At 38.9% G+C, this 9,676-nt stretch overlaps 1 protein-coding gene across 1 annotated transcript in view; it reads left to right on the top strand.

Moving 5' to 3' along the window:
• LOC102850783 (protein FAM19A1-like) overlaps window positions 1-9,676 on the top strand; it is a 1,008,886-nt gene that overhangs the window by 717,613 nt on the left and 281,597 nt on the right. The window lies entirely within an intron of this gene.

Raw genomic sequence — 9,676 nt, 5'->3', positions numbered from 1 at the left:
CTTCTCCAGCACCACAGCTCAAAGGCATCAATTCTCCTTCTATCATCCCTAGTCATTGTCCAGCTCATTGATGCACAGCAAGTAATTGCAAAACCCATGGTCTGTATCAGGTGTACCTTAGTCTCTAGTATTCTTCATTGTTGCTCTTCAGTACTTTGGAGAGCATACTTTCCCAATGCAATTCACCTTTTCATTTCCTGGCTGCTGATACCAAGAGTGTTGATTATAGAGCCAAGCAAACTGAAGCTGTGAACAATCTCAATCTTTTCACCATCTATCATCATGCTGCCAATCAGCTCAGTGGTGAGAATCTTTGTCTTCTTTTCTTGATATTGAGCTTCAATCCATATTGAAGGCTGTAGTCCTTGACCTTCTGCAGCAAGTGGTTCAGGTCCTCCTCAGTTTCAGCCAGCAGGGTTGTGTCATCTGCATAACGCAGATTGTTGATGAGTCTACTCCCAATCCTGATGTCACACTTCTCCTCTTGGAGCCCAGCCTCCTGGATAATCTGTTCCACATATAGATTGAAAAGATATGGAGATAGGACACATCCTGGGCCCACACACTTCCCAATTTTGAACCATGCAGTGTTATCTTGCTCTATTCTGACAACTGCCTCCTGGTCCAAGTATGGGTTTCACATAAACACAGTCAAGTGTTCTGGGATTCCTACTCTTCTCAGAATCAATCACAGTTTGTTGTGATCCTACTAAGTATTGTTTATGCAAACATAATATCTAGAATTAAAAGAAAATCACTAGAATGTTTAAAACACTATAAGTAGAGCAGTTTTCTCCTTCCTTCCAGTGGAGGTAACTGAACCATGTTGGGAAATGCCCAAAGCTCCACAAATCATCATTTGAAAACCTCTGAGAAAAACACTGAAGATGTGAGCTCACCTTTGCCTGCCTAGTATTTTAATATCTTTTATTTTCCACCTCAAGCTGGTGGACCAATGTTATGTGAGCAGGGTTCAATTGAAAGATTAAATTGAGCTGATGGACTGTGTCTAGGCAAGACAATGTAAACCTGGGGAACTGGGAGAGTTAGGGTCAATTAGACTTTTTAAATGTTGGTGTCCTGTGGGCCTGTTATGTCCATTGAGACCTGGTTATGGCCTCCACACCTGAGAACCTTAGCTGTGGGTATAATTGAAGCCATAGTTCAACTTGTCAAGACCAGAAAAGCCTGTTATTTAAAGCAGCATCTCCCTGATTTCCAGCTGCAAATACATCATCCACAAGCCGAAGGAAGATCGGGCCTGGGGTCATTGACTTTACAGAAGGGCTTAATGAAAATAGAGTTCATGTTGATTTCCAGTTACTGGGCCATTCTCCCCTCTTTAGTTAGGTGCCAGCCTGTGTGCCTGAGTGAGGCTGGGAACAAGCATTGGAGATAGGACCAGAGGAGCTAGATGCTAGACTGCTAAGCAAGATGTGGCAAGTATTCAAGTAATCTTTGATCTCAGTTACCTCATCTGTAAGTTGCCTCATTGGGGTTTTTTTTATCATAAATAAGCTGAAGATTTATACTGTTTCTGCCATGGTGTCAGACATATTTTAAATACTCAATAATTGGTTAATGACTATAACACAAGTATTTTTGTTATTTGCTATATGGTTATGTAATTTATTTTTTTTTCTAAATCTGCATCTTAATATGTGAAATGGGGATAAAAATGTCAGTACTAACTCTATCACTGAGCTTTTTTTGAAATTAAATGGGATGTGTGTGAAAAGTACCTTTAAACTATAAGAGTGTACCAGAGTTTGTTTAATAAATTAAACAGCTTGGAATCCCTGTGAATGAGGAAATCATATTCTAGTGAAGGACATTCAAACAATGAGAATAATAAAACCCCACAACCATCAAGTAAATTATGCCTCATAGCAAACATATAGGTAAAAAGAGAATAATTCCCTAGAATTTTTGAGACTTTCTAAATCTTTATGGAAGCAACTGCCACCTCCTTCTCCTATAAGCAGCTGATAGACTAGAACTGTTTACCTTTAGGTTAACTGCTGAGCACTTTAACCACTGCAGTATTATAGTTCCTTTTGAAGCAATTCACACAGTCTATGTGAAATCCCTAGGTGCTCTGGGGATGAGTAGAAGGGGGCAGGGACTAGAGCAGAATAAGGGAGGCTGTGAGTGCTATCTAAGGGAATCCAGGTTTTACCTAGGATGGTCAAGTTTGCTTTTACCTAGGGATATTTGAGAAAGAATGTGGAGTGAGGTAGAGAGCAAGCGAATCTGTGGGAGAGCATTACAGGAGGTGCCTCAGCAGGGATCATGTTTTTTACACTCAGCAAGAAGCCAGCTTTCTTGGAGCAGAGGAGTGGGTAGCAAATGAGGCTGGGAACATAATGCAACACAGAGATGTAGACATAACTTTGAGGAGTCCACTTAACAAGGTGTTAGTCTTTGTTTTAAAAAGTTTTTCATCAGCAAATAAAGACTACTTGGGACAAGATGCAAACCAGAAAAGTCTTTGGAGTCCAACCAAACTGGCCATACATGTATGATTCTGGGCAAGTTATCCAACTTCCATAAACCTACATTTTTCATCTGTTAAATGGTGTCAGTGATTTTTAAAGGTACGGTAAGATTTATGACTAATGTAATGCCAAATTATTACTGTTAGGTGTCGTCCAACCAAGTATAATTCATAACAACCCTATGAATAACAGATTTGAACCCTGTCCTATCTTGTGCCACCGTCACAATCTCTGAGACATTTGAGCCCATTGCTACAGTCACTATCAATCTACTGGGTTGAGAGTCTTCCTCACTTTTGCCATCATGAAGTATTATCATCTTTGCCTCCAAGGAGCACTCTGGCTGCACCGTCTCAAAGACATATCTGTTTGTTCTTTTGGAAGTCCATGGGATAGTCAATACTCTTCTACAACACCAAAATACGAAGACATCAATCAATCAGTTCTTCTTCTGTCTTCCTTATTCACTGTCCAGGTCTCAATAGCATAGTAAGGATTGGAAAGACCATAGCCTAAATCAGGCATAACTTACAAACCAACATTATTACACCTCAATAATTTGTAGAGGTCCTTTACTGTGGACTTTCCTAGTGCAATATATCTGGCAACACATATATTGATTGTGAATGCAAAAAAGATAAAGTTATTCAAAGTTTCAGTATTTTCTCCATTTGTCATGATTTTTCCTATAGGTCCAGTGATAAGATGGTTTGTTAATTAGTATGACATGCAAGCAAAATACTACTGAAAGTCTTTTTAAAGTGACTACAAGAAAGTGACATCCATTTCCTAAACAGCATGCCTCTGGAAACTCTTTGAACTTTGATAAATGACAATAGTTATAGAAAGGCTTCAAGCTTTTTCCCCCCATAGGGTTGCTATGAGTGGTGCTCAACTTGACAGCAATTAACAAGAGAACATCTAGATATAAACTTGCCAGAAGTTCAAGCTAGGTTTAGAAGAGAATACCATTGCTCATGTCAGATGGATCCTGGCTGAAAGAAAAAAAAAAATCAGAAAAAAAGCCATTTGTGCTTTATTTACTATGCAAAGACATTTGATTGTGTGTATCATAACAAATTATAGCTAACATTGAAAAGAATGGGAGTCCTAGAACACTTAATTGTGCTCATGTGAAATCTATACCTAAACCAAGAGGCTATTATGAAAACAAAGCAAGGAAACAACTGCACCGTATGGTTTAAAACTAGGAAAAGTTTGTGTGAGGGTTAGGTCCTTTCTCCACACCTATTCAATCTGTATGCTGAGCAAATTTGAGAAGCTGGCCTCTGTGGACAAAAAAAGAAAAATCTGGCATCAGGATCAGAGGAAGACTCAGGAATAACTTTCAATATACAGATGATATAACTTTGCTTGCTAAAAGTGAAGAAGAGTTGCCAAAGCTGTGCATTGCCAAAGCCACATATTGTATGGAATTCTTCCATTCAATTAGCTAAGAAACTGTCTTTAAATTTTCTTAGTGTGGCCTGGATTTCTCTCCTTCTGGGAGCACTAGATAGCTGTCCCATTACCTGAAGGGCCCTGCTCCCCTGCTGCCCCTCTCCCTGGAGGCCCTGGCCCTGCTAGTTGGATCCCCCAAACCCATTGCCTGGAGGACTTGGCTCTGCTGCCTGAATGCCCCTTCTCCAGTTGCCTGAAAGCCCTGACCTGAAAAACTTGGTCTTGCTGCCTGATTGCCCCAGCCCGCTGCTGCCACTCTGAACTGTGCCAGGTATCCCAATATCATGGATGAAGTAATTTCCTCCGCTCACCCAGAGCTTGAGCTGTCCTTAGTCTCTGGCACTTTGGACCCGCCTAGCTGTTGTATTTCCCTGACAGAGAAGCCTGCTAATTCACAGGCCATATCTCCCCCTAACTGAAGCAAGTCTTCTCTTGAGTTACAAGATCAGAAAGAATCTCAGGCAGGATAGCTGCCACACTCTCCTCTGGAACAGTGACTCCCTGAGCCAAGGTTATCAGACCAAGAGCCTACTAAGACCTCAAGCATCAAAAATTCTACCACAGCAATGATAAAGAAGAAGCAGACTACCTCACAACCTATACAAACCCAAAATAAGATGTCATCCCATAAAGTGACACAGTATCAATGGATTTTCTGAAGCCAGAAAATCTGATAAAACTTTCTGACACAGATTTAAAAAAAGAAAAAACAACACACCAGTGATTGAATAGTTTCAAAAGGTAAAAGACAAAGAATTACAAGCAAAAACAAAGAGGAACTTTAAAAAATATTCAACACAATGCAGATAAAGCAAACAAGGCATGAGAGACTCTTGAAAAACAAAAATCCACAATCCAGATTATGAGAACCAATGTTTCAGATGCTATCAACACGTTGGAGGGACATATGAACAGAGCTGGAGAGACAGAACACAGAACCAGTGAAATAGAAGACAGAGTCACCACTGATCTGCTAGAACAAAAAACAGGAAATCAAAAGACATATTGCCATGGGAAAGTCTGCTGTTAGGGACCTCTCCAAAGTGTCTCACTGGAGACTAAGATGTGTCTAATACAGGCCATGGTCTTTGCAATCACTTGTTATGCGTCAGAGGGTTGGAGAATGACTAGGGAGGATAGAAGGAGAATTGATGCCTTTGAGCTGTGGTGCTGGAGAAGAATATTGAGGGTACCATGGACTGCTAAGAAGACAAACAGGTTCATCCTGCAGAGGGTTAAACTGGGCAGCTCCTTTCAGGCAAGGATTCTGAGGCTTCACCTAACATACTTTGGACCTGTAAGGAGGGACCGGTCCTTGGAGAGGGACATCATGTTTGGGAGGGTGGAGGGATAATGGAGGAGAGGAAGGCCCTCTATGAGGTGAATTGATTCAGTGACTGGGGTAATTGGTATGTGTGTATCAGAGACAGTGAGACTGGCACAGGACAGAGCAGAGTTTAGGGCTGTTGTAGATAGGGTCGCTATGAGTCGCAAGCAACCTGACAGCACCTAACAACAACCTAAACATCTCCAACAAATTGAAAAGAACAGTAAGAAAACCCTTCACCCTTTAAAAAAAAACCTGAAATTATAAAAAATAAGTCAGAAATAAATGAAATAAACAATTGAGACCATCAACAAAACAAAGTGTTGGTTCTTTGAAAAGGTCAATAAAATTGAGAAACCACTAGCAAAACTAACAAAGGAAAAGAAAGTAAAGACACAAATAATCCTAATAAGAGATGAAAGGCGCAATGTCACAGCAGAACCAAGTAAAATAAAAAAGTTAACAATGGAATATTGTGAAAAACTATAAACAAATATGAAAACTTAGAGGAAATTGACAAATACTTAGAAACCCACAACCTACCTAAACTAACACAGACTGAAATAGTGCACCTGAACAGACCTATTATGAAAGAATATATTGAGTAGGTAATAAAACAATTCCCAATAAAAAAAAGGACCTGGACCGGATGGTTTTACAAGTGAATTTTATCAAACATTCAGAGAAGAACTGTCACTAATTCTACATAAAGTACTTCAGAAAATAGAAGTTGAAAGTCTCCCTGACTCATTGTATGAAACAAAGATATCATTGATACCAAAGTCAGGTAAAGACGTAATCAAAATAGAAAACTATAGGCCAATATCTCTTATGAACATAGAAGCAGAAACACTGAATAAAATCCTAGCCAATAGAATCCAACAGAACAGCAGAAAAATAATTCACCATGACCAAGTGGAATTCATAACAGGTATGCAAGGATGGTTCAACATAAAAACAATCAGTGTAATTCATCACATTAACAAAGCAAAGAACAAGAACCATATGATCCTATCAATTGATGCAGAAAAGGCCTTTGACAAAAATCCAATTCCCTTTCTTGATTAAAATACTCAGCAAAATAGGAATAGAGGAGAATTTCTTCAACATAGCAAGTACATAAGAAAACTAAGAGCCAACATCATTCTCAATGGAGATAGATTAAATGGATTCCTTTTGTGAAGAGGAACTAAGCAAAGATGCCTACTATCACCTCTCCTATTCAATATGGTATTGGAAGTCTTAGTGATAACAGTAAGAGTGAAAAGAAGGAAATAAGCAGCATCCAAATTGGCAAATAGAAGGCAAAAATTATCTCCATATGTGGATGATATAATAATATACTTAGAAAATCCTAAAGACTCAGTGAGAAAACTACCAGACATAGTCGACCAATTCAGCAAAGTGGCAGGATACAAAATCAACAATCAAAAATAAATTGGATTTCTCTATAAAGGTCAACAACTCAGCTGCAAAATTGGCACAGATTAAAAACAGACAGTTCACCAAAGAAGACATTCAGATGGTGAACAAACATAAGAGGAAATTTTCAAAATCCCTATCTATAAGAGAGATGCATATCAAAACAACTATAATATATCATCTCACCTCAGTAACCATAGCAAAGTTCAATAGAGCAGCAAACAACAAATGCTTATGAGGTTGCGGAGAAAGTGGAACCGTTATTCACTATTGGTGGGAGTGTAAAATGGTGCAACCACTCTGGAAGGTAATATGTCACTTTCTCCAAAAGTTGGAAATAGAAACACCATTTGACCCAGGAATTGCACTCCTGGGAATAAGCCCTAAAGAAACCAGAACTGACACCCAAACCAATATATGCACACCAGTGTTGATTGCTTCTTTGTTCACAATATATTGCAAAGAGCTGGAAGCAACTCAAGTGCTCATCAACCAATGGATAGAGAAGCTGTGTTATATTCACACAATGGAGTACTACACAGCACTGAAAAACAAGAAACTCATAAAATATACAAAATGGGTGACTCTGGAGGACGTTATGCTGAGTAAAATATCTCAGTCATGAAAGGACAAATGCTGCATAGTATCACTGCTATAAAACAGAACTGACATTGGGGTCTTGGGAAAACTAAGAAAAGAGGGGGTGAATAATGAACACTACATTGGAACAGAGGAGATAAAGAATTGTTTAAAAGGAATATATAGTTAAGCATTATTTGCATGACAACAGTCCAGTTTAAGAGTTGCATAGTAAGAACTGGGGTAAGGAGGAGGGAGGAAATTGTGCAACAATGAATGAATCTTTTAAAGAGAAAAGCAAACTGCAGGAGGCGGTATGGAGGGAACTGTGCAATAATGAATGAATGGAAATCCAAATTTTCTATAGATTTTTGTTTAAATCACAATTAAAAAATTATAAAAAAGAAAATAAAAGTGAGGAGGATTTTAAGTGCTTTCTGCAGAAGATGAAAGAATACAGCCTTCAATAAGGGTTGCATCTCAAAATTTAAAAAAAAAAAAAAACCCCACCACAATAATTCTCAAAAATGCCAAGTACAGAGGCTACATCAAAACAGGAGAAACTGCAGTGAGCTATAAAATTGACATGAAGTTGTTTCTCTGGTGCCTGGGCAACAGTTAGCACCTTGCTCTCCGTGATATTCATAGTCACTCAGTTGATCTGGTATGTCTGTCACTAGGTTTGTTAACTTGACAGATGCAATTCACTGTGTGTCTTGGGAGTATACCTTGTCCTGTTTTCTGTCATAAATGTTGCTCTATTATTATATGAAAGCTGAATGGTGACTTTAAAATTAGCAATATTTCCATGCAGTATGAGCAGCTATTACTGACTTGAGTGAGAGCACTTGTAGCTGACTATTATACACTAAGGCAAAACAATTGCAGGTGTCTGGGTTAAAGAATGCAATGTTTGATTAACCCTGGGTCTAATCCCAGTGATGGACAGGTGGGGAGAGTGATCCACATTCAAGCCTCCACACTTTTTGCTTGGAAGTTTGTGATGACTAATTGATTCTTTTGTTTTTCCACTTTCTGCTTCTCCAATTCCTTATGTACAGATCAGTCTGGGATCATGTCATCAATAGGATGACATCAACACTCAGCTCCAAAGTCCCCCTTAATACCTCATCACACACATAGACTTACTTCTTACACCTCTCCCTGAGATTGGAAGTTCTTCCCCAATTAATTTTATCTCAAATGATAAAAAAATCATACTTCAAGATACTCTAATTTGCTTCTTACAATTTCCTAGCCAGTTCCAATTTCTTGGAGAAATGGCTGATCATAGAACTAGAGTAAGAAATGTACAAGATAGGCAGGAAGCATTTTGGAGTGTCAGAAAAGATTTAATTTGAAACAGGTTGGTTTTAGAACTTCTTCCCTTTGAAAGAAGCATTGTTAGTCTGCTTTGATGATATTTTTGTGAATGTTTTATTCCTATTAGACCAGGATTTCTCAGCTTCTGCAACATTTTGGACTAGATGATTCTTTGCTGGGTGGGACTGTTTAGTCATAGTACATTTGAGAAAAGCTCACTCTCTCTACTAGATGCCAGTAGAACCTTCTTACTCCAGGTCACCCTACCCTAACAGTCTTGACAATCAACTATCTCTCTAGAATTAATAAAATAATTTAGCTGATTATTTGTCCTCCCTCCTGAGAGAGGACAGCAAAGTTATATTCCCACTATCCTCTGCTCTCCTTCCAACTCCCCATTGAAGCCACTGAAAAGAATATGCCTTCTGAAGTGAAAAGGCTGAGGCCATTCCATCTACCTTATTTTCTTCCTCCACTCTCCCTTCTTTTATCCCTCTTCTCTCAAGTTCCCACAGCATTTAAGATGTACATGCATTCTTTAAAGTTTGTAACACTGTAATTTGTACATAGCGTCTGCTTAACAAATGCCAACTGAATTCTAAATGCCAAGAATCTTAAATGTTATGGCCCTATCCCTGTCAAATAAAAACATTCTTTCTGAATTCAAACTTCAATGTTTGGAGAATTAATTTCTATTTTTTGGTCCTTTGAGGGAAACCTTTGTGTCTCTGGAGAGTCAACTTAGCTGATGGCCTGTGGGCCTGGGAGGCACACCTGAAATTTCAAGCAATAGTGCTTTAGACAGCCCTATTCAGACCCCAGCAAAGCATGACAGGCATTGGGCTGCGAATGCATGCTGATGAATGCATGGATGGGCTGTAACAATTAAATGAAGCCATATGCCTAAGTTTACAATTTGAGACACCATTTAAAAGCCATGTCTGTTTTCTCTGGCCTTTTTCTTTTTTTTTATTTTTTTTTCCTTGCCAGCAGAAAGGAGAGTTGTTGCTGGGCCAATTTTTGGCCACTAGAAATTTTGTATCACCAGAGCATCGGTTTCTTGTCA

Source organism: Elephantulus edwardii, unplaced genomic scaffold (assembly GCF_000299155.1).
Source record: "Elephantulus edwardii isolate Elephantulus edwardi_28Jun2011 unplaced genomic scaffold, EleEdw1.0 scaffold00177, whole genome shotgun sequence".
NCBI classification, from domain to species: Eukaryota; Metazoa; Chordata; class Mammalia; order Macroscelidea; family Macroscelididae; genus Elephantulus; species Elephantulus edwardii.
Note: the sequence above shows the minus strand (reverse complement) of the source record. Positions and strands in the feature narration are given on the sequence as shown.